This window comes from Stegostoma tigrinum, chromosome 8 (assembly GCF_030684315.1).
Source record: "Stegostoma tigrinum isolate sSteTig4 chromosome 8, sSteTig4.hap1, whole genome shotgun sequence".
NCBI classification, from domain to species: domain Eukaryota; kingdom Metazoa; phylum Chordata; class Chondrichthyes; order Orectolobiformes; family Stegostomatidae; genus Stegostoma; species Stegostoma tigrinum.
In genome coordinates, this window is record NC_081361.1 from 17,702,291 (window position 1) to 17,726,331 (window position 24,041).

At 40.9% G+C, this 24,041-nt stretch overlaps 1 protein-coding gene across 1 annotated transcript in view; it reads right to left on the minus strand.

The window, feature by feature from the left end:
• Positions 1 to 24,041, minus strand: part of LOC125456055 (uncharacterized protein C1orf21-like) — a 170,933-nt gene that overhangs the window by 122,549 nt on the left and 24,343 nt on the right. The gene's annotated exons all lie outside the window — the stretch shown is intronic.

A 24,041-nucleotide genomic window follows, 5' to 3' on the forward strand; every position in this document is an offset into this window, starting at 1 on the left:
ATATGTGACAAACATCTAGATACATGTAACTTGTTGCTGCTCTGTTACAAGTCAGCTGACATATAGCTTCATTTGTGACTCGCAAAAAAAATGTGCAAAGCTGCTTCACTGTATTTCTCATGTGCTGGCTATGCACTAATGGTACTGTTTTCAGGGGCAACTCCAAAATCATTAGATACATTGTTATTACACAGAACCTCTATCAATCATGATTATTTACCATCTGTAAACAACCAGCCAGTCCACTAATGGATTGGCAAAATCTATTTGGACTACAGTAGAGTTGCAGTCAATCATTTAACATGTTTTTACTTAAAGAACATATAAGGGACCTCATGGTCTCATTATAATCTTTTGTCATTCTTTTTTGATTGGGGATGCAAGAAAAGGCTTTAATGCAGCTAGCAAGCACGCACATCTTTATCAATCCAAATTCATCAATATTGCAGCAGAGATTAAAACTGACTGAATTTCACTGAAATCAAGCGAATCAGACTTGGTGTATCACAGTTACCCTGCACTCTTGGTCCTCAGTTCAATACGCACATAGACTAAAGTGCTGAATGTAACTGGTCTAAACATCTTCAATTACTTCTCGCTGTTAGCTCATTTTCAATTCATCAGACCTGTCTGGTTCACTTCTTATTACAATGCCGTTGGAAATACAGGGATTACAATTTTACTGGATTTGTGATGCAGGCAAAAAAAAATTAAAACATTCAAATTTTGTTCCAACACCGTTACATTAACACTTTTTAGCCATTAATAGTTTCCTGTTCATCATTAGGATTGTTATCACCTTTCTAATCATGACAAGTATTTAGGCATCTTCTTCCCCATTCTACTAAAGGTTGTCACTTCGATAGTGTAGCAACACCGGGACATCTCTCTATTGAGTTTGGAAGTGCAGATTTGATGCTTTTGCACTTTTGATTTGAGCTATATTGATGAGAGAATGTATCCAGCTGGACTACAAGCTTTCCAAATGATAAACAGATATAGTACAGAATGGAACTGAGATCTACTGTGGAAGAGTATTTTCTCAAACACCATTCCTAGTTCCAACTTTGAGCTGTGCCTTCAGATACTTGGCCCAATCAGGACGTAAGCCAGTCTCCTTCAGAATCTGGAAAACTTCAAACAGAGCATTACAAAGTTTCGTCACTTCCAGACGGAACGAACCCAATGCTACGAACCTCTCCTTATAACTAAAGATGTCTGACAGCTGGAATTGAAAGAACAGTCTTGCATCGACATTGGGTAATTCACAAGATGGGAACATTTCAGAAGCACTTCATAGCCAATTTATTTATCTTTAACATGTAGTCACAGTTGTCATTTAGGAAACAAAATAGTCAATTTTTACACAGCAAGTTCCTACAAACAACAACATGATAAACAACCAGATAAACTACTTCTATTGCTGTTCATTGAATGATGATCACTAGCCAGGAGAATGCTTCTGTTTTTCTTCAAATACTACCCTGGAAATTTTTACATCCACTTAAGAAGGCAGTGCCAGGTGGGGGGGGGGGGGGGGGATGTCTCTGTTTAACGTCTCATCTGAAGGATGCCATCTCTGAACTGCAGTACTCCTTTGATACCTTGCTGAAGTGTCAGCCTTCATTATGTACTCGAGTCTCTGGAGTGATGCTTGAATCCATGACCTTTTGGGTTTGGAAACGAGAATGCTATCATGAGCCAAAGTACAATTGCTTCTCCATCCTCTCAAGGACAATAATATCCTTGCTGTGACTCAGCGACTGAAATGACACAGAACACTGTAGATGGCATGTGACCAACTCCTTAATTGGCAACAACAGAACCACTTTTCATTTGCATTGTTTTGTTGTTGTGACCCAATTCGACATTCCTACTGCAGTCAAGCCGGGCTGGTAATTTCCTACATTTATTGACAATAATCGTCGGCTCTTTCATTCAATATAGAGTTGATCTTTCTTTTAGTTCCTCCCACACTAATTAATTTATACTCACCCACACTGCATTGCACCTACTAATTTAACACTGAGTTTCAAGTCTTTCTGAATCAAGTTATCCATTACTTTCTTATGAATGGACAATGAATGTGTATAATTTGAGCTAGCTATGTTACAATATCCTCAGCAACAGCACTTGTTAAAACAGTAACTGTTCTAATATTAGACACTAGAATGGCCAACTCAATGTCACTCAACTTCAAACTGTTCATTTCTATGAACCCTAGGTTTCCTGTTTCTAAGCTACCTATTTATCCTGTGCTACATCTTAAACCTTGCTTCATGACTCCTTAACTTAGCTATTGATAATCAACGTCAAACTTCAACCAAAGCCTCCAGGAAAATCCAAGTGTTTGTGCTGCCCTTGGCCACCTGATCAATGAAATCTGACAATTATTTCAGCATCCCCTCCTTTTATTTACCCAATGCCAGTTGAACTGCTATGCTATTCAGGCATTTGAAAAAATCTTTCACTTTCATTCATCAACCTTCTGCAGCCACATCCCAGACGACGCACCTCAACACCAAAGACAGGGGCTTCATTCAGGAAGACTACAAAACAGATGGATTTATTGCTGCCCAGGATAGATTTTAGTCAATAAAGTATTGCGATATGATCAACTGGTCAGGTTTTTCCACTCAATTGGCAGCATCTCCTTGGTCTTCTTACACTCCGGCTTTCACTGGCAGCTGTACCCATGCAGGTAAAAGCAGGATTTCAAATCTGTTAGTTGGCTGCCTATGGTAGTTAAGGGTAATATCATTCTTAATTTCCAACTTTCAGGGATAGGTTCAATTGAATGTCAAGTTGTATGACAGCCAGAGTGTAGTCAGTCTGAATCTAGCAAAGATAAGGGATGGAAAACAGTCCCTTGCTTAACTTTTTGTAAAACGGACCTATGTAGTTGTTAACAGTTATTATTAGAACAAACCTTTTTTCAAGGAATGGCAAAGATGCAGGCCAAAAATTTTGATATTTTTATTAGTAAATATGTAGTTGTTGTAGACATATCAATGTGCTTGGTATTCGCTGAGTTTGACCAGTGGTTTGTAGCCTGAGCTACACTGTGACAAATTGCAATTTCCTCCTCCTGCCAATGTTGAAACAAAAGCAGTCACTATATGCATTGTCACCTAGCACATTTTAAGGAGTTCAGTGTGTTCTTTCAAAAGGTTTCGTGAACAATTTATAGGTAGCTAATTAATATATACTAATGTCAAGTTTGCAGAGCAGTAACAATGAAACAAATAACACCTCTGTACACAGAATGAAGCAGAGTCAACAAGTCAAGCTGCTAACAACTTTAGCATAAAAACAATACTGCACTGGTCCCCTCATTTAAGCACTAAATCTAAAGATTTCCTTTTTTCTCATAATTTGGTTTTTTTTGACAGATGAACATCAGCATGACCAGAGTAAGTGCTCATGGAACTGGGGAAATGGAACTGCTCTTTACTCTTAGCATCTCGAGCAGATAAGCAGCAAAACTCACAAGATTTACTCCCAAATTAATCTTACAATGCAAAGCACTGAACAGATGTTCCCCATCATGGGGAGGCGATGGGTTAGTGGTATTATCGCTGGACGGTTAATCCAGAGACCTAGATAACGTTCTTGGGACGTGGGTACAAATCCTGCCACAGCAGATGGTGGAATTTTGAAATCAGTAAATATCTGGAATTAAGAGTCTAATGATGGATGTGAATCCACTGTCGATTGTTGGTAAAAACCCATCTGGTTCACTATGTCTTTTAGGGGAGGAAACTGCCATCCTTACCCGATCTGGCCTACATGTGACTCCAGACCCACAGCAATGTGGTTGACTCTGAACTGCCCTCTGGGTAATTAGGGATGGACAATAAATATTGACATATCCAGTGATGCCCTCATCCAGTGAATGAATAAACAATAAAAAAACGTGGCTGCTGAAATGTAAGATCTTCAAAAGTTGTCATGGGTTGACTCAACAGTCATGAATATACTCGGAATGTAAAGCTGGAAGAAATGGTAATATTTGCACCGGCTTTTTCTTAATTTATTCGCAGGATGTGGGTGTCACCGGCTACGCAGCATTTATTGCCCAGAGGGCAATTCAGACTCACCCTGTGGGTCTGGACTCACATGTAGGCCAGACCAGGTAAGGATGGCAGTTGCCTTCTTTAAAGGACATTAGTGAGCCACATGGGTTTTTACAACAATCAACAACAGGTTCACAACTATCATTAGACTCTTAATTCCAGATATTTATTGATTTCAAATTCCACCATCTGCCATGGCAGGATTTGTACCTGGATCTCTGGATTAACAGTCCAGTGGTAATACCACTAAGCCATCACTTCCCCACATCTCATAAGAACCAACTACATTCCTAGGCATCTTCATTTGACACAGGAGCAGAGTTACTCCAGACGTCTGCACAGGAATTATATTCAGGTCCTGAATACTCAGCAACAATATGGTAACCCATTATAGCATTCCACCTTTCAACATATGCAGACTTGTCAAAGCGAGTTTTGAGAAGATTTGTAGCTCAGGTTGAGGTTCTGGATGTGAGTTTGTTCGCTGAGCTGGAAGGTTAGTTTTCAGACGTTTCATCACCATTCTAAGTAACATCATCAGTGAGCCTCCGACGAAGTGCTGGTGTTATGTCCCGCTTTCTACTTATCTGGTTAGGTTTCCTTGGGTTGGTGATGTCATTTCCTGTTCTTTTTCTCAGAGGATGGTAGATTGATTTGGAGCCAATGTGTTTGTTGATGGAGTTCCAGTTGGAATGTCATGCTTCTAGGAATTCTCGTGCGTGTCTCCGTTTGGCTTGTCCTAGGATGGATGTGTTGTCCCAATCAAAGTGATGTCCTTCCTCATCTGCATGTAAGGATACTAGTGATAGTGGGTCATGCCGTTTTGTGGCTATCGGAGGCTCACTGATGATGTTACCTAGAATGGTGATGAAACGTCTGAAAACTAACCTTCCAGCTCAGCGAGCAATCTCACATCCAGAACCTCAACCTGAGCTACAAATCTTCTCAAAACTCGCTAGCAGTTGTTGATTCTTGGAAGAGGTCTGAAAGTTTGACAATGAAAGCGGACAAGAAAAATGCATAAAAGCTGTTGTGCTCAGTCAAAATCTCTTCCTCAGGTAATGCATCACAATCCTCAAATTATGTGATTATTACTGTATAATTTTGGAGGAGGATGATGGGAGCCGGCGGCAGATGTGAGAGACAGCAAGTAGGAGTTGGAAGATGCAAGACAGAGCCAGGGAATGGGTGAGAGAGCGAGAGTGACAGAGACTCAGAGAGTGACAGAGAGAGAGAGAGAGACAGAGACAGAGACCCAGAGACAGAGACAGACAGAGAGCAAGCAAGTGAGAGAAACAGTGTGAGAGTGAAAGAGAGAGACAGAGAAAGAGAGAGGGAGAGAGATTGGTGCATGAGGCAGTAGGGTGGGGGAGATTAAACATTACACGATGTGAGATAAATGAAGACAGAAAGGAATGATGAAGTAGGAATTAAAGAAATGACGACAAGGCAGAAATGAAAAGCAGAGATAACAAAGTGTGGGAGATAATGGGGACTGCAGATGCTGGAGATTCCAAGATAATAAAATGTGAGGCTGGATGAACACAGCAGGCCAAGCAGCATCTCAGGAGCACAAAAGCTGACCTTTTCGGCCTAGACCCTTCATCACCCCTCTCTGATGAACAGTCTAGGCCCGAAACGTCAGCTTTTGTGCTCCTGTGATGCTGCTTGGCCTGCTGTGTTCATCCAGCTCCACACTTTGTTATCTTGGATTCTCCAGCATCTGCAGTTCCCATTATCACTATCTCAGAAATGTAAAGCAGCATGGCTGAAGGAGAAAGGCAATGTCAAGGAATCTTTAATAAAATATTGAACCAAATTAGAGCACAGAAATATCACATTCTCAACTTGGATTTGTTAGCACTGACTTAAGATTTCTCTCCCAGCAACCATTATCATTACAATGAAATATTGCAAAGTTTTTCAAGAAATCTAATGATTGTTTTTTTCAGATCATTATACATTTGCTGGTTCCTGACTAAAAAGCAATCCTACTTACAAACCCGCCACCATTGACAAGTTTGTGTAAAAGAGTTTCATTGGTAGCACTGGGCTGACAATATCAAATATTCTTTTCTTTCCTCAAATAAAAACATTAAAATGTAGTGGTGTCTTCTTGCATGGCCAACCCTCCAAGACCTCACCCTAAGTGGACTTTCTGCATGCACATACGATTGGTAGCTCAGTGGTTGTCACTGCTGCCTTACAGCGCCAGGGATCAGGGTTCAGTTCCAGCCTCAGGCACCTGCCTGTGTGGAGTTTGCGCATTCGGCCCATGTCTGGGTGGGTTTCCTCCCACAGTCCAAAGATGCGCAGCTTAGGTAGACTGGCCATGCTAAATTGCCCATAGTGCCCAGGGGCATGTCAATTAGGGTTACAGGGATAGGGTAGGGTAGTGAGTCTGACAGGAATGCTCTTCAGAAAATCGGTGGGGGCTTGTTGGGCCAAATGGCCTATTTACCCACGTTGGAGATTTGATGAAAAAATATTCATTAATGTGTTAACTTCAGATGTATGCACAAACATACACACACCTATTCATGAAAAATAATGTGAAATGACAATCCCAACTTCTTTAGCCCTGTAGCCCTGGGAGGGTTCAAGGCTAAGTAGCAACTCACCTCACAGTACCATGCAACTAAGAACAAACAGCAAACACATGATCTTGCTCAAAGCTTAAGCTCAAGTTGTATTAAGGTTATAAAAGCAGGCGCCTCATTATAGACCAAATTAGAGAACATGCCAAACAAAACACACACCTGTAATTGTTGAACAATATTATCAACTTTGCCAACCCTCTGATCACCATATACTGAAGCTATACCATCTGATCTACTCTTTAAAAGGCAGACCATTAGGTCAGCTAAGTGCTTGCATTTGGAAACACTAAGTAACAGCTCTAATGTAGACAAACAACATCACAGAGGTCCATCTCCTGTGCAAAAGAACTGATTTCTTCCTTCTTATGATCAACAGGAGCAGTCTATATGGGCAGAGGAGTGGATCTCCAAAGACCCATTCCTTTCACCAGTGTGGTTAGCCAGGAGCAAGAAAGAAAAGGATGCAGCAAATGGATGTTCAGCAAAGCAGGAACGTAAAGTGGAACAAGACAGTCCAGTGGGTGACAACAGAGTGAGGCGAAAGAGGGAGGGATTGGGGGAAGCGAGCGAGAGAGAGAGAGAGAGAGAGAGAGAGAGAGAGAGAGAGAGAGAGAGAGGCAAAGTGGGAGAAACAGAGACTGAGGGGGCAGGGCACAACAGAAATAGGGAACCCAGGGTGGGACTGGGCTAGAGACTGAAACCAGGGTGCGGGTGATGCCAGAGACAGACAGCAGCGTTGGACGGGGAGGAGTGTATTGGTGGGAAGTAACAACAGACACAGAGGGTGGGGGAGCAAGGAAGAGGGAGAGGGACAGAGACAGTAGGGGAGAGAAGGAGGAAGACAGACAGGGGCAGCGGTAGGGAGGGGCAGGTGAGTGGGTCAAGGAAAAGGGGGGCCCAAATTACGTGGTCATCTGCAGATAAATGGCAACAGCTATTCATTACATTTACACTTGCTACACTTGAACTGGAATTGGCAGCTGCTTGAAATTCAAAACTGTGTGCAGTCCTCTACGGAGAATGTGTGACCTGTGTCTTCTTAATGCTAATCTTGAGAATCATTACTGAGGCAAACAAGGCATCAACTAGCAAGTACTGATTAGAATAGTTAAGTTAATGTTAAACCATGTACAGTAAACAAAATCTACAGGAGAAACTTGAGAAGAGAGATATAAAAAGTTAAAAAAAAAGACTCAAGTAAATAGTAACTCTTTTAAAATGATCTATATCTGCAAAAGTTAAGCTTCAGTGCCAGAGAAATTGCTTGGCAAATTACTTTAAGTTAGTATAAGACTTAGAGCCATCGAGTCATAGAGCTGTACAGCATGGAAACAGGCCTTTCAATCCAACTCGTCCATGCTGACAAAACATCTTAAATTAATCTAGTCCCATTTGCCAGCATTTGGCTGATACCCTTGTAGACCCTTCTTATTTAAGTACCCAGACGCCTTTTAAATGTTATAATTGTACCAGCCTCCACCACTTCCTCTGGCAGCTCATTCCACACGTGCACTGCCCTCTGTGTGAAAAAGTTGTCCCTAAAGACCCTTTTAAATCTTGCCCCTCTCACCTAAAGCCTATGCCCTCTAGCTTTGGATTTTCCTTGGTGGCGGGGGGGAGGAAAGACCTTGGTTATTCACCCTACCTAAGCCCGTCACCAACCCTCCAGGGAAAATAGCCCCAGCCTATTCAACCTCTGCCTACAGCTCAAACCCTCCAACCCTGGTAGTGTCTTTGTAAATCTTTTCTGAACCCTTTCAAATTTCGTATAGCTGGGAGACCAGAAATGCATGCAGTACTCCAACAGTGGCCTAACCAATGTCCTGTATAGCTGCAACATGACTCCTCAACTCCTATACCCAATGCGTTGACCAAGAGAGTCAAGCATATCAAATGCCTTCTTCACTATCCTGTCTACCTACGACTCCTCCTTCAAGGAACTATGAACCGACGCTCGAAGGTCTCTTTGTTTAGCAACACTCCCCAGGACCTTACCATTAAGTGTAGAAGTCCTGCCCTGATTTGCCTTTCCAAAAAATGCAGCACCTCACATTTACCTAATTAAACAGCATCTGCCACTCCTTGGTCCACTGGCCCATCTGATCAACGTACTCTGAGGTATCCTTCTTCAATGTCCACTACACCTTCAATTTTGGTGTTACTTTCAAACTAACTAACTGTACTTCCTATGTTCAGATCCAAATCATTTCTATTAATGCTGAAAAGCAGTGGACCCAGCACCAACCCTTTTGGCATACCACCGGTTACAGTCCTCCAGACCGAAAAGCAATCCTCCACCACCACTCTCTTCCCTACAGGAAGAGGTTATTCATCCCCTCAAGCCTTCTGTACCATGCGGTACGCACCGGTGATCTGCTTCGGACTTCAACTCCCTTGGCCACCTTAGTGTAACCTAATCTCTGTAATATTTTAAGACAATTTACCTTCCCTATAAATACCCAGTGACATAGCCTTCACAACTCTCTGGGGCAGAGACATTCACTTCTCTCTGGGAGAAAATAAAACTTCCTTCGCACCTTGAGTTTTAAAGGAGTGCTCCTCTAGAATAAGACTATGTTTCCTCGTTAACAAGATTTCCCACTAACAGAAACGTCATCTCAATTCTACCCCTGAATGCCTCCTCAAAATCTTATTTTTTCAACAAGATCACCTCTTGTTCTTCTAAACAATAACGAATGAAGGTCTAACCCGTTCAGCTGCTCTTCATAAGCCAACCCCTCCACCTCAGGAATCGGCTCAGTGGATCTCTTTTGAACTGCCTCCAATGCCAGTGCATCTTCTCTAAAATATGGGGATGAAAACTACGCACAGTATTCCGGATGCGACCTCACCCCGCCATAGTTTTAGGCGAGAGTTTCCTTATTTCTAACATCGAACCCTATAGCAATAAAGGCCAAAATTACACTTAGTAGCTTAATCATTTATTGCATCTGTGTGCTGACTTTTCATGCCCAAGAACACCAACATCCCTCTGTGCTGAACTTTTTCCTGAGTGCCTGTCCACTTAAACAAATAATCTGCCTTCAATCTGATTTTGCACTCCATCTGCTACATTTTATGCCCACTCACTCCACCTATAAATAACCCCCAACAGAGTCCTTGCTCGTTCATCGCACCATGGCCTCCCACCTATTTTTCTGTCATCAGTAAACTTGGATACATCACACTCTGCCCCATCTTCCAAGTCATTAACAGAGAGAGTAAATAATCGAGGTCTTCAGCCTTATCTGAGGCACTCTACTGGTTACTAGTGAAAAGACCCATTTATCCTGTCTTCTGTGTGTTAACCAACCCTCAGTCCATGTTAATACATCACATCTATTCTATCAGCTCCTCAAAAATCATCTATAATCCAACGTTACAAATTATTATTACTAAAATAGTCTGTCTCTGGGTAAGTGGTTCAATGTACTGCTCTAAGAAACATTCTCTAATGCACTTGACAAATTCGTCTTCCATGTTACCGTTGCCAATCTGATTTGTCCAGTCAATATGCAGATTAAAAACACTCATGATAATTGCACTGCCCTTTTTAACTGCCTCTTTCTTCTGAATTTATATTTTACTCTACAGCGAGGCAGCTCCATAGGAGACAACCCTCGCCAACGATTCCTCTCCATTGCTATTCCTCCTTTCCACTCAAAATCTTTCCACATCACAGCCTCGTGCACCTATATCACCACTCACCACTGCATTAACACACTCCTTAACTAACTAACAATGCTACACCACCTCCTTTCCCTTTTTTGTCTATTCCTCCAGAACGTCCTTAAATATCAAGTTCCCAGTCCTGGTCACCCTTTAATCATATCTTTGCAAGAGCTACCAAGCCATATTCATTTATTTATATTTGCGCCATCAACCCATCTATCTTGTTACAAATGTTGCATGCATTCAAATAAAGACCTTAAGCTATTTAACACTATTGCCTGTGATAATGGGAACTGCAGATGCTGGAGAATCCAAGCTACCACTATTACCTATCTGGTTTGAATTTCTGCTGCACTCTTCTGCTTATTTTTTCTGCCCCTTCCTGTCACACTTCTATCATCCTTTGCTTCTTCGCCACCCTGCACCTCCATTCTCTCATTTCCGTTTGGCATTTTTTAAAAAAGCACAGAAGAGCTCAGAAGTCAGGAAGTCAATGTATGTGCAGTCCTACTTCTCTACATGTTTTGTGATACCTGCCTTGCTATGAGACTGTTCTTTCAAAAAAAACCTCTTCAACTGAATCTCCCTCTTCTAATTAGGTTTAAAGCGCTACCCACAACCCCAGTTATACGATTTGCTAAAATACTACTCACAGCATAGCTCAAATGAAGCCTGTCCCAATAGGACAGCTCTCTTTTTCCCCAGTACTGGTGCCAAAGCCCCATGAATTAAACTCATTTCTCCCAAACTAACCTTTCAGCCACGCATTTACTGCTCCCATCTTATTTACACTTTGCACATGGCTCACTCATGTAGTAATCCTGAGATTTGTCATCCGTGCTTTGTGATCTACTGTTACGGGTTTTTAACTTAGCCCCAAGCTAATCGCAATCCATCAGCAGAACCTCTTGACTAGAATTACCTATGTCATTGTTACCTACTTGCATGATGTTATCGGGATCCTTCCCCTCCCATTCAAATTTCCTCTCCAGCCCTAAAAAGAGGTCCTTAACCATGGCACCACATAGGCAGCATTGCCTCTGGGATGCTCCTTTATTGAAGCAGTGAACAGTCTCATAGCAAGGCAGGTATTACAAAACCTGTAGAGAAGTAGGACTGTACATACATTGACTTTCTGACTTCTGTGCTTCGCTTGGTACGTCTTGATGCCAGAGGTTGTTGACTGATTTACATTTTTAATGACAGTGAGCACTGATAGCCTATTCACAATACAGATATGACTGAATAAAACTCCACAGGATCTCTGCAAGCAATGCAATGTATTGTTTAAAAACATATTCACACAGAATTCTTAACATTTTGAGCCAGCTCACATCCTATCTTGGAGATCAATTCAATTCAACTCACAGTTTAGGAAGAAACAGCCACAAAATCCCAAACACATATCTTTCAATGGCCTCCCACCTTGAAGAAAGCAGTATTTTTCAATACTTTAATTAGTTGGCAGGACACATTCTGCAAAACAAATAAATATTGCAGTAATCCACCACAAATTGCCCAAGCTGCTCTAATTGATGCACCAGTATCCCCAAGCCACGCAAGCTAACCATATCTCAAATTCAGCAAGGTCTTTTTTTCTCTCAACAACCTGTTGAGAGATGGCATTACATGTCACTGGGGCAGGTGGGGTTTGAACCCAGCTCTCCTGGCTCAGAGATAGGGAGACTACCAACGTATCACCTCAAATCATGAACCAATTAACTCTGGATGCTTGGTGGGATTCAAACCTGGGTCCATGGACATAACCTTAAGCTCTTACGCTGCTTAAACTCTTAAATTATTAGCCTACAGATAACACCACGAGGCCACCACCTCCCTCAATCTGAGGAAAAAGCAACAGGAATGGATTGAGCTTAGCTGCTTCTTCTCCCGAAACTGGGTTGGGATCATTTGGCACAAATTGGGTTGAGATCATTTGTCACACACAGGGATACGGCAAGACGCCTGGTTTAAAAGTGGGGATGTCAACCGCAGAATGGAGATAGAAATGAAATACAATATTGGAAAATATTCACCACTTAAGAGGAACATTGCACCAAAATAACCAGGACCGCTTCTTTTGTTTTAATGTTTCTCTTTACCCGAACAAGACAAAGTTGCTCTCTTTAAATTTGTTACTGACAAACTTTATTTATTATTATTTTATGAGATCCGTGTATTGCGGTAAAGGCTAGTATTTGTTGCCTATCTCAAACTGCCTTTGGACTGAGTGACCCTGAGAGCAGGGGGTAGTTCATATTCCACCACATTACTGTGGTTCTGAAATCACATGGAGGTCACACCGAGAAAGGATGACAGACTTCCTTAAAAAAGGATGTTAGTAAACCGGATGGGTTTTTACAACTATCTCCGATAGTTACAGTGGAAGTGAAACTGAAATCAGATCCCATCAGCTGCCACGCAGGGACTTGAATCCAATCTGTTCTTTCCCAGAGTCAAAAGGCCTGCTGTGTGTATGTGCGCACACTAGCACAGTATGGGTTACTGCGTGTCTGTGTCTGGTTATGCCAGCTACCAGCGGTACTAGTGCCCAGGAAACTACAGCCGAAAAGTAAGCTGTTATATTAGGAGGTAAAGCAAGGAAACACATCGCTTTGTAGCGACAACATGATGCAAAAACATTGCATCAAAAAGCAACATGTTTACTTGTACGATTCAACCTCATCCCTCACCAGCATCAACATGCACAGCGATTCTACAATAAAACAAAGAATTGCGGATGCTGGAAATGTGAAACAGAAACAGAAATTAATGCAGAGATGCAGGAGGTCTGGCAACACCTGAGGAGAGAGAAAGAGCAGAGTTAACGTTTCAGGACCGGTGAAGAAGGGTCACAATGATTTGCCTGGCTCAGTTCAGATTTAAATTGCACAGAATGAGCCAATAAACTGCAATTGTGACTTTGCAATTTCTTTTTAAAGCAAAATGGACATTCCAGGGAAAATCAATGGTAAGTTGCTCATGTGGATCTGCTGCACACTTGCAGTACATTCTTGTATTTCCCATAGATCTTTTGCAACAGGATATTTTGTCTTTCTATTTCCTTCATTGACAAGAATGTATAATTACCGTGTTCAGTCATCTACTGCTGAGTGCCATAAAGCTAATCTAAATTGACAACATACTCAGATAATACAGACAGCAATGCAAGGAGCTGGGAGTCAGTAGAACATTTAAAGCAAGACTCAACCCATAGGAAAGGTACATTCAATGGCTCTGAGAGTTGCTTTATGAATAAATGCAATTCAATCGGCTTTCAAAGCTATTTACGGCGCAGATTTTCAACCTTCACTTTTAAGATTCAGATTGAAAAGAGAAGACTTGCCTTTACATAGTAGGTATGACTGCCCGTGCCTGACCTCAGGTTATCTTATAATGCTTTCCAGTTAATGAAGCAATTTCAAGGTATTGTCACTGCTATAAAGTAGGAAATGTGCTGCAAGATATCGGCGCACAGCATGCTCCCATAAACAGCAATGAAATAATGAGCAACATAATCACACAGGGTTTTTTCTATGCAAGTCTCTGGGGTGAAGTTACAAAAATTAAATTGCATTTAAGTTACCTTTTATGTTTCAAAAATTTGTACAATACGTTAAAATCGAACCACAATTCAACATTCCCTGCCTCAAGATCTTGAGACATGACCTTGCAGGGAATCTATAACCCATCAAGGCAAAGCAAGTTGCTCATAGTGTATAATCAATCATCCATGGCTCCTTGCTGATGTATTCAACTTTGCTCCAAGCCAGTCACTCTAATTTTTTGGCCTCCTCCCCGCAGACCCCGCTCAACCTTTGCCTGCAATTCCTCACGTTAAAGATTGCTGGCTAAGGGGTACGTTCACAAACTGCAATGAAAAATTACACGGTGCTCCATTTTAAGGTACTTGGGTGTGTAGGAGATCAGTCCAATATAACCATCACAGCATTCTCCGAGTTGAATGATGTGTTAGGATATTTACTGATGAGTGTGAATTGCACGAGGGAGTACTTCAAAATGAAGCTCATATGAAGTTCAGCCCACTTCACAAGCAACTGCTAACAGCCAAACTAATTGAGTAACAAGTTCTTAGTGAATGACTTGTGTAAAGCTCAAAGCTCTTCGGTTATCGTTATGTCTCGGACTGAATTATTTGGTGAAAATCTCATAATCTAGCTGTACTCAAGTGAATACTTGAGTGTTGAATTTGGATTAAAGAGCAGGCATGAATAGTACAATATAATAACTTAAATCCTCAAAGGAGAATGCAGACCATTCTGTTCTCAGTACTATCTCTCTCACATATTGAAGCTGCTTTTTGCAATATTGCAGATATAATTAAAGTAACACAAATGCCTAAACAGTGAAGAATGCCTTTCCATCACGTAGAATTGATATACAGAGGAATCTGGGTGTACAAGTCCACATATATCTGAAACTGGCGGCACAGGTGGAAAAGGTGGTCAAGAAGGTATTTAACATACTTGTCTTCATTGGGGAGGGCATCAAATATAAAAGTTGGCAACTTATGAAACAATTGTACAAAGCTTTAGTTTGGCCACATTTGGAATATTGTGTGCTGTTCTGGTCACCGTTCAACCAGAACTACATGGATACTGTGCAGAGAGAAGACTATCCAGGATGTTACCTGGTTTGAAGGGTTTTAGTCACAAGAAGAGGTAGGATAAATTCAGACATTTTCCACTGGAAAAACAGAGGCTGAGGGGTGACCTGATAGAGGTCTACAAAATTATGAGAGGCACAGATAGGGTGGATAGTCAGAGGCCTTTCCTCCCGCCCAGGGTGGAAAGATCAACTACAAGAGGACAAAGATTCAAGATGAGAGGGAGAACATTTAGGGGTGAAGTGGGGGGAAAGCTTTTCACACAGAGGATAGTGGGTCCCTGGAATGCACTGCCAGAGGAGGTGGTGGAAATGGGCACATTAGCAAAATTAAAGCATATCTTGATAAACACATGAACGGGAGGCGTACAGAGGGACAGAAACCGCATGTGGGCAATAAGTAGCTGGTCTAAATAAGGATTAGAATTGCTGCAGACTTGGTGGGCCGAAAGGCCTGTTCCTGTGCTGTATTAAATTGTATTTGTCTTACTTAGGCCTACACACTAAACCAGAATAAATAAAGAAACGAGCAGTTATAAAGCATTCTCCCCATGTTACTTCAATTACCTCTCATATTTCGGCATTGAGTTTAAAAAGGAATAATAATTTATTTGTACATAAAACAACATAAAAAGGAGCTGTAGGCCATTCAGCTCTTTAGGACTATTCAAACAATCAATGAGGTCATGGCTAATGGCCATCAATACCATTTTCTCACATATCCCTTCACTCTTTTTCCCAAATACGTGGAAATCTATCAATCTTGGTCTCCAGGTCTGAGCCTTGAACATAGTCTTCAGGCAAAGAATTCCAAAGATTCACCACACTAAACAAAGAAATGCCTCCTCGTCTCAGTCCTAAATGGCCTGTCCCTCATTCCAAGGCAGTGTACCCCTGGTTCTGGATAATAAAAGAATAGAACATTGGCTGACAAGAGTAGCTTTAGTGCATACAAACATCTATAAGCGAATATGCAACTGGCCAGATAGGAGATACATATAGTTCTTCAGGGGACAATTTACAAAGCCCTTTTGATTTCATTCTTGTGTATTTTTGATTATGGATTGAAATGGGAAAAATGACAGTTTTAAACCTAAATATTACTTCACTTTTTAAAAGCAAGTTACCAACACATATTTTGTGTGGTTTACCCTCGTATTTGTTCAGCCAGTAGGGATTGTTTAGTTGCAGATGAAGTGGCATTACAGTGTGTGTCCAAACTGAGATTTCGTTGGCAATCGTTAGCTGATTGGTCTGTGGTACGGTGTCCAACTGTCAATGACAAATGCCTTCTGCCTGCTAACAAGTGCGCTAAACAATCAGAGCCAAAAGGCTTGTGATTGTGAAGAAGAATTATAGAATCCCCCTACAGTGTGGATGCAGGCCACTTGGCCCTTCAAGTCCACACTAGCCCTCTGAAGAGTACCCCACCTCGACCTACACCCCTACCTTATCCTTCTGACCCCACGTTCTCTACGACCAATTGACCTAGCCACACATCCAAGGACACTATGAGCAATTTAACATGGCCAATCTGCCTAAGCTGTGCATCTTTGGACTATGGGAGGAAATTGGTGGAATCGGAGGAAACCCACATAGGCACAGGAACAACGTGCAAATTCCAGACAGACAGTCCCCTGAGGCTGGAATCAAACCACAGTCCTTGCCGCTGTGAGGTAAGTGTTAACCACTGAGCCATTGTACTGCCCTAGGTCAGAGGCCGTACGACCAACAGAAAGGAAGGTGCTGTCTCTGCAGTTAAAAACAAAATGACAGGTCTGAAGAAAGCCAGTTTGTCTCCCTGAGCTAGCAAGAACTGCAGACGCTGAAATCAGAGGCAATACGGTGCGGAGCTGGAGGAACACAGCAGGTCAGCCAGCATCAGAGGAGCAGGAAAGTCGACATTTCAGGTCAGGACTCTTCTTCAGAAAGGATCCCTTCCAGATGAAGGGTCCCAATATGAAACACTGATGTTCCTGCTCCTCTGATGCTGGCTGGCCTGCTGTGTTCCTCCAGCTCCACACTGTATTGACAGTTTATCTCCATCTTCAGTTGCTGTAAGCTGTGGCTTTTAATCGACAAGCCAAAGACGTAACGGTGAATCAGTTGCCCTGTGCCACATAAAAACAAGAGGAAGAGACAGGCAGGCTGAATGAATGAATCCTGGGCCATGCTTTCAGTCAACCTGTGTCCAAAGACAGGTAAGTTGGGAGATGTTTTGAACTTTTATAAAATCTTTGAATTTTGTGATAACTTTGGGAAAAATGGGATTTGATTTCCGCTATTTGAGTGCACTACCTCAGTGAAGTGTAAGAATATGTGAGGTTGTACAATTTGGGTAACAGAGTAGGAGATGTTTTAAAATTTCTGGTTTGGAGACAAATGAATTGGACAAATGATTATTAAGAGGGTGAAAATATGCAGATTTTTAGAGGCAGATTAACAAATTTAAACATAGTGTACACATAATTTACAACACACTTATTACATACAGATACTTTTGACCTAATTGGACATCAAGCAAGTTGTTAAAATGACTGACAAGGTCAAGGGCAATTGGGCCGGAACATCAAGATTTGATTTGGTCATTATTTTAAAATCACACTTGCTAGTTTATCTCGTATTTGCCACTTAAAATTGACAACTCTAAATTTACAACCATCTATGCAAACTTCAAAAATCATAATTATATAATTCCATCTGTGGTGACATTTCCTGATTTTCAGATATGCAAAACCTGGAATAGGAAATGTTGGCAGGAAGCACATACAATGGCAATTCATTAACAGGGGTTCAGGTTCAGGTACATAATTCTTTGAAATTTACGACACAGGTAGACAGGGTGGTTAAGAAGGTTTAGCACTTTTGCCTTCGTTGTTTAGACCTTTGAACATAAGAGTTGGGGCATCATGTTGAGGTTGTACAGGACATTGGTGAGGCCATTTTTTCGAATACTGTGTGTCATTCTGAGGTCATCCTGCAATAGGAAGGATATTATTAAATGAGAAAAAATTACCAGGATGTTACCAGGAATGGAGGATTTGAATTACAAAAATATACTGCATAGGCTGGGACTTTTTACCTGGAGGGTCAGAGGCTGAGGGGTCACCTTATAGAGATTGACAAAATCAGGAGGGGCATAGTTAAGGTGAACAACAAGAGTCTTTTCCCTCGGATGGGGAGTTCAGAACTGGGGGGGTATATTTTTAAAGTGAAAGGAGAAAGTTTTAAGAAGTATGAGGGGCAACTTTTTTTAAAAAAATGCACGAAGTGGTGCATGTGTGGAATGAACTGCCAGAGAAAATGATGGATGCAGGTACAGTTAGCACATTTGGATAAATGCATGAATTGGAAAAGTTTGGAGGGATATGAGTGAAACACAGGCAAGTGGGACTAGCTTAGATTAGAAACATGGCTAATTTGAACTAGATGGCCAAAGGGTCTATCCCTACAGCAAAAAAAGCCAAAAGAACTGCGGATGCTGTAAATCAGGAACAAACACAGAAGTTGCTGGAGAAGCTCAGCAGGTCTGGCAGCATCTGTGAAACAAAGTCAGCGTTAATGATTCAGATCCGGTGATGGTTCGGTTCTGAGAAAGGGTTACTGGTCCCGAAACATTAACCCTGATTTCTCTTCACAGATGCTGTCGGTGCTGCTAAGCTTTTCCAGCAACTTCTGTTTTTGTTCCTGTACGACTCTATGACTGTTATTGCACAGATGATAATGTATACAAACATGTTGAGTGACGATTATTCTGCAGGGCTTGGGGGCCACAACTGCAGTATTGAGTGCAGCTCGGGCACCCCCTGTTTTCACACAGAAGGAATTTAGGAGCTACAGAAGTGGTTCAACATAAACAGTATCAGAGATGACTAAGAACGATTACGCTACCGTGTTTGAACAATTAGCACTGCATTCATTGGAACGAAGGAAACTGTACCACAAAATACATTTAAGCAAACATTATGCAAGTCAGGAGTGTATTATCACCATTAATTATTGAAACAAAACCAAGTGAGCCTCACTGTGGAGAACTGTGCACATAAATCATACTGACACTGTCATTACAACACTGAGGATGCACTGCATGGTCATGTGTCTTTCCGATAGGAAGTTAAATCCTGTCTGGCCTTTCAGGTGGATGTAAACAATCCCATGATACCAAGGGAGTGCTCCCTGGCTGTTCAGCCAAAGTCTACCTTTCAAGCAAGCTATATTAACATTAGATGATGTGGTCAAAGTCAAGTTGCCAACTATAGGAGCTTGCTGCTAGCAAACTGGTTGCTTTCATTTCCTACAATAGTAATGACACTTCAGGATAACTTAATTGGCTGTAAACTATTTCTTGACAACCCAAGAATGTAAAAGATCTGATATAAAGGCATTTGCTTTATCTTGAACACAGTATGAAGCTAACACAGACACAATGAATTGAATAATAAGCCAACTTTCAAAAGGCACATCATAAAAGAATAAATGAAAACTAAACTTAGTGAGAAAGCCTGCTGGGTAAAAATCAAAGATGGTTTGAAAGAAATGTAACTGAGCAAACACAATTGTAAAGCATTACGCACACCAGTTTTGCCAATAACAAATTCAGAAACATTGCAAAATTTGAATTATCTGGATAATGTTAAGTATTTCTTTCTAGAAACCATGTAAACCATGCACTGTACAAACCTAAGCACTCAAAAATTCCTCACATCTGGAACTAGTTTCCATTAGATTTGCTGTACCAGATCTATTGCAAATCTGGTTATATTGCCAATGATTCAACCATGATTCAACTATCACTCATCAACATCTGCATTTGCAGACAAGATATTCTTGTTCTCTGAAGCAGACAGGTATTAAGGATGGCACAGTAGCTCACTGGTGAACACTGCTAGACTCAGCTGCTGGGAGCCATGGTTTGATTCCACCTTCGGGCGACTGTCTATGGGGAGTTTGCACATTCTCTTCTTGTCTGTATGGGGCTTCCTCCGGGTGCTCCAGTATCTTCCCGCAGTCCAAAGATGTGCAGGTTGGTTTGATTAGCTGTGGGAAATGTACGGTTAAAGGGATCGGCTGGGGGGGTGGTTCCGAGGGTTGATGTGAATCCGATGGCCTGCTTCCACACTCCAGAGATTCTACGACTAACCCAGGTTCTCCCATTACGAGAGTCAAAAATTTAGAGGAATACAAGAAAGAGTTGGCATTTAGCCTCTCAAGCATGTTCAAGCTTTCAAAATGTTTTAACCAATCTTCGCTCTATACCAGACTTTACTAGACTGAAGCAGTGAGTGCATGGCATACCTTGTTAGTTATAATTACACACATGGGTTTGTGTTTTCTTTCTCTTCTGAAGTTGCTGGAAGAGCAAGCTCATAAAAAAATATCGTGGGAGCCCTTGTGAACAATGGAAAAATAATGCAGCGCTTCAACGGAATTTGGAGACTGAGAAATAAACTGAGAAAGAACTACGAAAGTACTCATGTTCAAGTGGTGAAATCAAGGCTAAGTAATGTATGGGAAGAGATGGAAACAAAGAGCATAGTGAGATAGCAAAAACAGACAGAGGAAAATTTAGCCTCCTTAGATACATACAAGCTAAAGAAATATGACTCCACACTTCGAAATTGTTTACTTTCTGGGTGAGAGAGACCGATTAAAAATTAATGATTATAACACTGGTAAGAGCATACTTACACCGTTAAACACAGTAATTAGCATTCAGTAGTGCATTAAATAAGCAACTTCATGTATAAAACAAAAAAAAATCACAAGGAGGTCACAAGAACAAGATGCTGTTTTTGCAAAACCTATTGGTGAATTGGCACCAACTGGCCACAGATTTGTGGGGATTTATAATTCATGAGGTACTGCTTTCTTGCAAGAAACTGCCTGCCCAAACGTATGCTAATTATCTCAGGCAGCATTTTGTTTTCTGTAAAATCTGACCAAAGTTGTCTAAACATCCCAATTGCCCCACTATCCAAAGCCTTCACAGGGACAGAATTCAAAACTTCCATAACTTTAGTGCAACAAAGTGATTTCTGATTTCACTCCAAGTAGTCTAGACTTGATTTTAAGATGAAGTTCCCATCTTTTTGACCAGAGGAACAGCTTCTCCATAATCAATCTTCTCCAACCCTTTAACATTATTTAAAAATCTCCCAAAATCCCATATGAAAGCTGGTCACTTACTCTTGAACGTTAATCCTCAAATTCTGATGCATTTCAAATGAATCTGTGCTTATATCCCATCCAAAACTTCCTTCCTGCAGGGAGCTACCAAACACTGAACTTCAGATTCCCAATCAAGTCTGACCAACAGTCTATACAATTTGTTAGTTTCAGAAACTGAAATATAGAAAGGGAATTTTGGCAAGAGATTGGTGCAAAATTTAAGTTGTAGATCTAAGGGCCAGACACAGCACACCAAATCTGCATGGTTTTGACTCTACAAACTCTAAAAATGGATATCCAAACAAAATTGTTCATTTTCCTCTTTTTGTAAAAAAACTACTACAGCTCTTGAAAACAAAGCTGCATTGTTTTCAAAAAGATCAGAAAATTAAAATGAGGACTTCAGACTAGAAAGGTGAACAAATACAGATTTGCAATTTATTCCTCCAACACCACATTTAGAAAACATTTATGATTCTAAGTGCTAGAGTATTTATTTTAATGAAAGGCAGCACTTTTTAAGCTCTGGTGTCAAGGGAAAAGGGGCTTTCCAAGGAAAAGGCAAGGCATTTTGCACATATTATGCAGCATGCAAATTCAATTCTGATTTATAATATCCAACGTTAGAAGCATTTTATATTTAAAAGGCTGCACATGATTTGTCATGCATTTGTAATGCTCGATTGATATTTAGGCCATACTTCAGAATCCATACCAGTAAGTATTAGCGATGAGTGACATCTTGCTTCTTCATTCTGCAATGGCAACAAAGCCTTCAGCTGCCTTGTTCCAAAAGTTTGAAATTCCTCCCAAAACCCCTCTGCCTTTTCAGTCCTTTCTCTAAGATGTTCCTATGAACCTACTTCTCTGACTAGTCTTTTGCTGAACTGCCTAACATCTTGTGAATTTTATTCCCAAGTAATATCAAATTCAGTTGTGAAGGGCCTTGGGACATCTTATCTACGTTAAAGCTAAGCCAGAGTTTAAACAGATTATCAATTTGAACAGGCCATCAATTCATGGCGAAAAGTAAAAGACAGATCAATCTGAAATCGCTGCTGTATAGCAAACAGTGTCAATGTAGGTTTGCCAAACATCAATGATAGATGATTGTGCTCTGACTGGTAATGCTGCTAATAACCTTAAGGACAAATTACTAGGAATAAAATAACTGGAGCTGCAACACGTACGCTTGAAGCTGGGCTGACTGTACATTGCGTGCATTAAAAAAAACGCAGATTTAGCTAACTTTAGACCAGGACTGGTAGCACAACTTGTGAACTTCTACATGTTTAAATTAAGGGTCCCTAAAGCACTTGTACAGCCAATCCATGTTAAATTATACAGAAGCTTATTTTAAACCAGTACATTGCCACTGGGAAATGCAACTACTTAAACAGAAGGGGTACAACAAATTTACTGTTCAACATATGATTTATTTGCATCTACCACAGAATCGTGTTTGTTAGAATGCAGTAACTACACATTTTCAGATCAACAAAAAGTGCCAAGCAGTTTAACCTTTCATTAGTACAACCACATATTTAAGTTCAAGAAGCTGAATCTTTCCAAATTATTAACATTAAAAGAAAGAAATAAAAGTGCAAACTTGTGAACAGTCAGGGTGCGGTTTCAAATTGTACATAATTTGTTGCAGTACAGCAGGCAGGTTGAATCTTTAAATGCACAATTCAACTTCGAAAATATTCTAATTATTGTTTAGAAAAATCACTTTACAAGGCCTTGGCTGTTATTAAGGCAGTATTGACTTTGGTTCCACAGTGACTATGAATAAAAGGTGAAGTACATGCTAACCAAAAGGCATGGTTAACAATGTCAGAGATATTCTCAACTGCAAAACCTAATGCAGCTAAAATGATTTGTGCAAGACTTTGTGGCACCAGCTCTTCATTTCCACAGTGAACATGCCCTGATTTTAAAGGCTTACAAAATTATGCTTATGCCAACATGCAACGCACGTATGCAGAAGTAGAGAGCAGTTCATTTATTCAGTTTTAAAAATCGAGATTTCCATGATGAACAAAGCAGCCGCATGATCTCAAAAATACCTTGCCTCCAGGAGGAGTAGTAGAACAGGAAATCTCCATAGCCAGGCTGCCAACAGCGAAACTTGCCACAATGTGAATCCCTTTCTCGTAAAAACCTGTGCATTACCTGTCTGGCCATAATTCACTCATTACAGCAGGAAAATCCTGGCAATTGCAGCTCAGTTGAGAATACAGCTGTTTCTTCCAGGCATATTTTGTGAACGCTAGACAAACTGGCAATCATGTTTTGGCAACAATACTTTAATGCAATGATCCAAGTGCCAGAAATCATGAATAAACTACTGTATCCTGCGCTGCGCTTCAATCCTTTGGCAGATGTATATGTTGACATACTAACCAGCTATGGAGGCAGCAGTCTGTTTAGACATACGCAAGGTGATTCGTGGACAGCGCCAAAGGGTACATTGTAAGAGCAACACAAGCTATTTGGAGTTTAAAACTTAATGTAGTAGCTGCAGCAAATAGCAGAACTCTTCAATTCTCCAACAGTCAGCTTTTTACCCCGGGATCACCGACCTGTTCTCTTTGATATTACTACATCACCCTTCGAGCATCACCTACGTTGGACCTGTACAACTGCATCAGCCACTTTCCTCCCTTTTCTGAACATTGGCTTAAAATTAAATACACCATTAAACAAACATAATTAAGAATTACAAACAGCCAAATACACTAACAATGTAACCGTGCTCAGATGAAAATCATAAAACCAATTGTTCAAATAAATTGTGCAACACATGAAGCTGCCTCTCCGATTAACTGCAAATACCACCAAGCTGCTGGTTTTCGATGGCTTAGTTGATGTTTTTCTATTTCTTTTGCTCAATTCC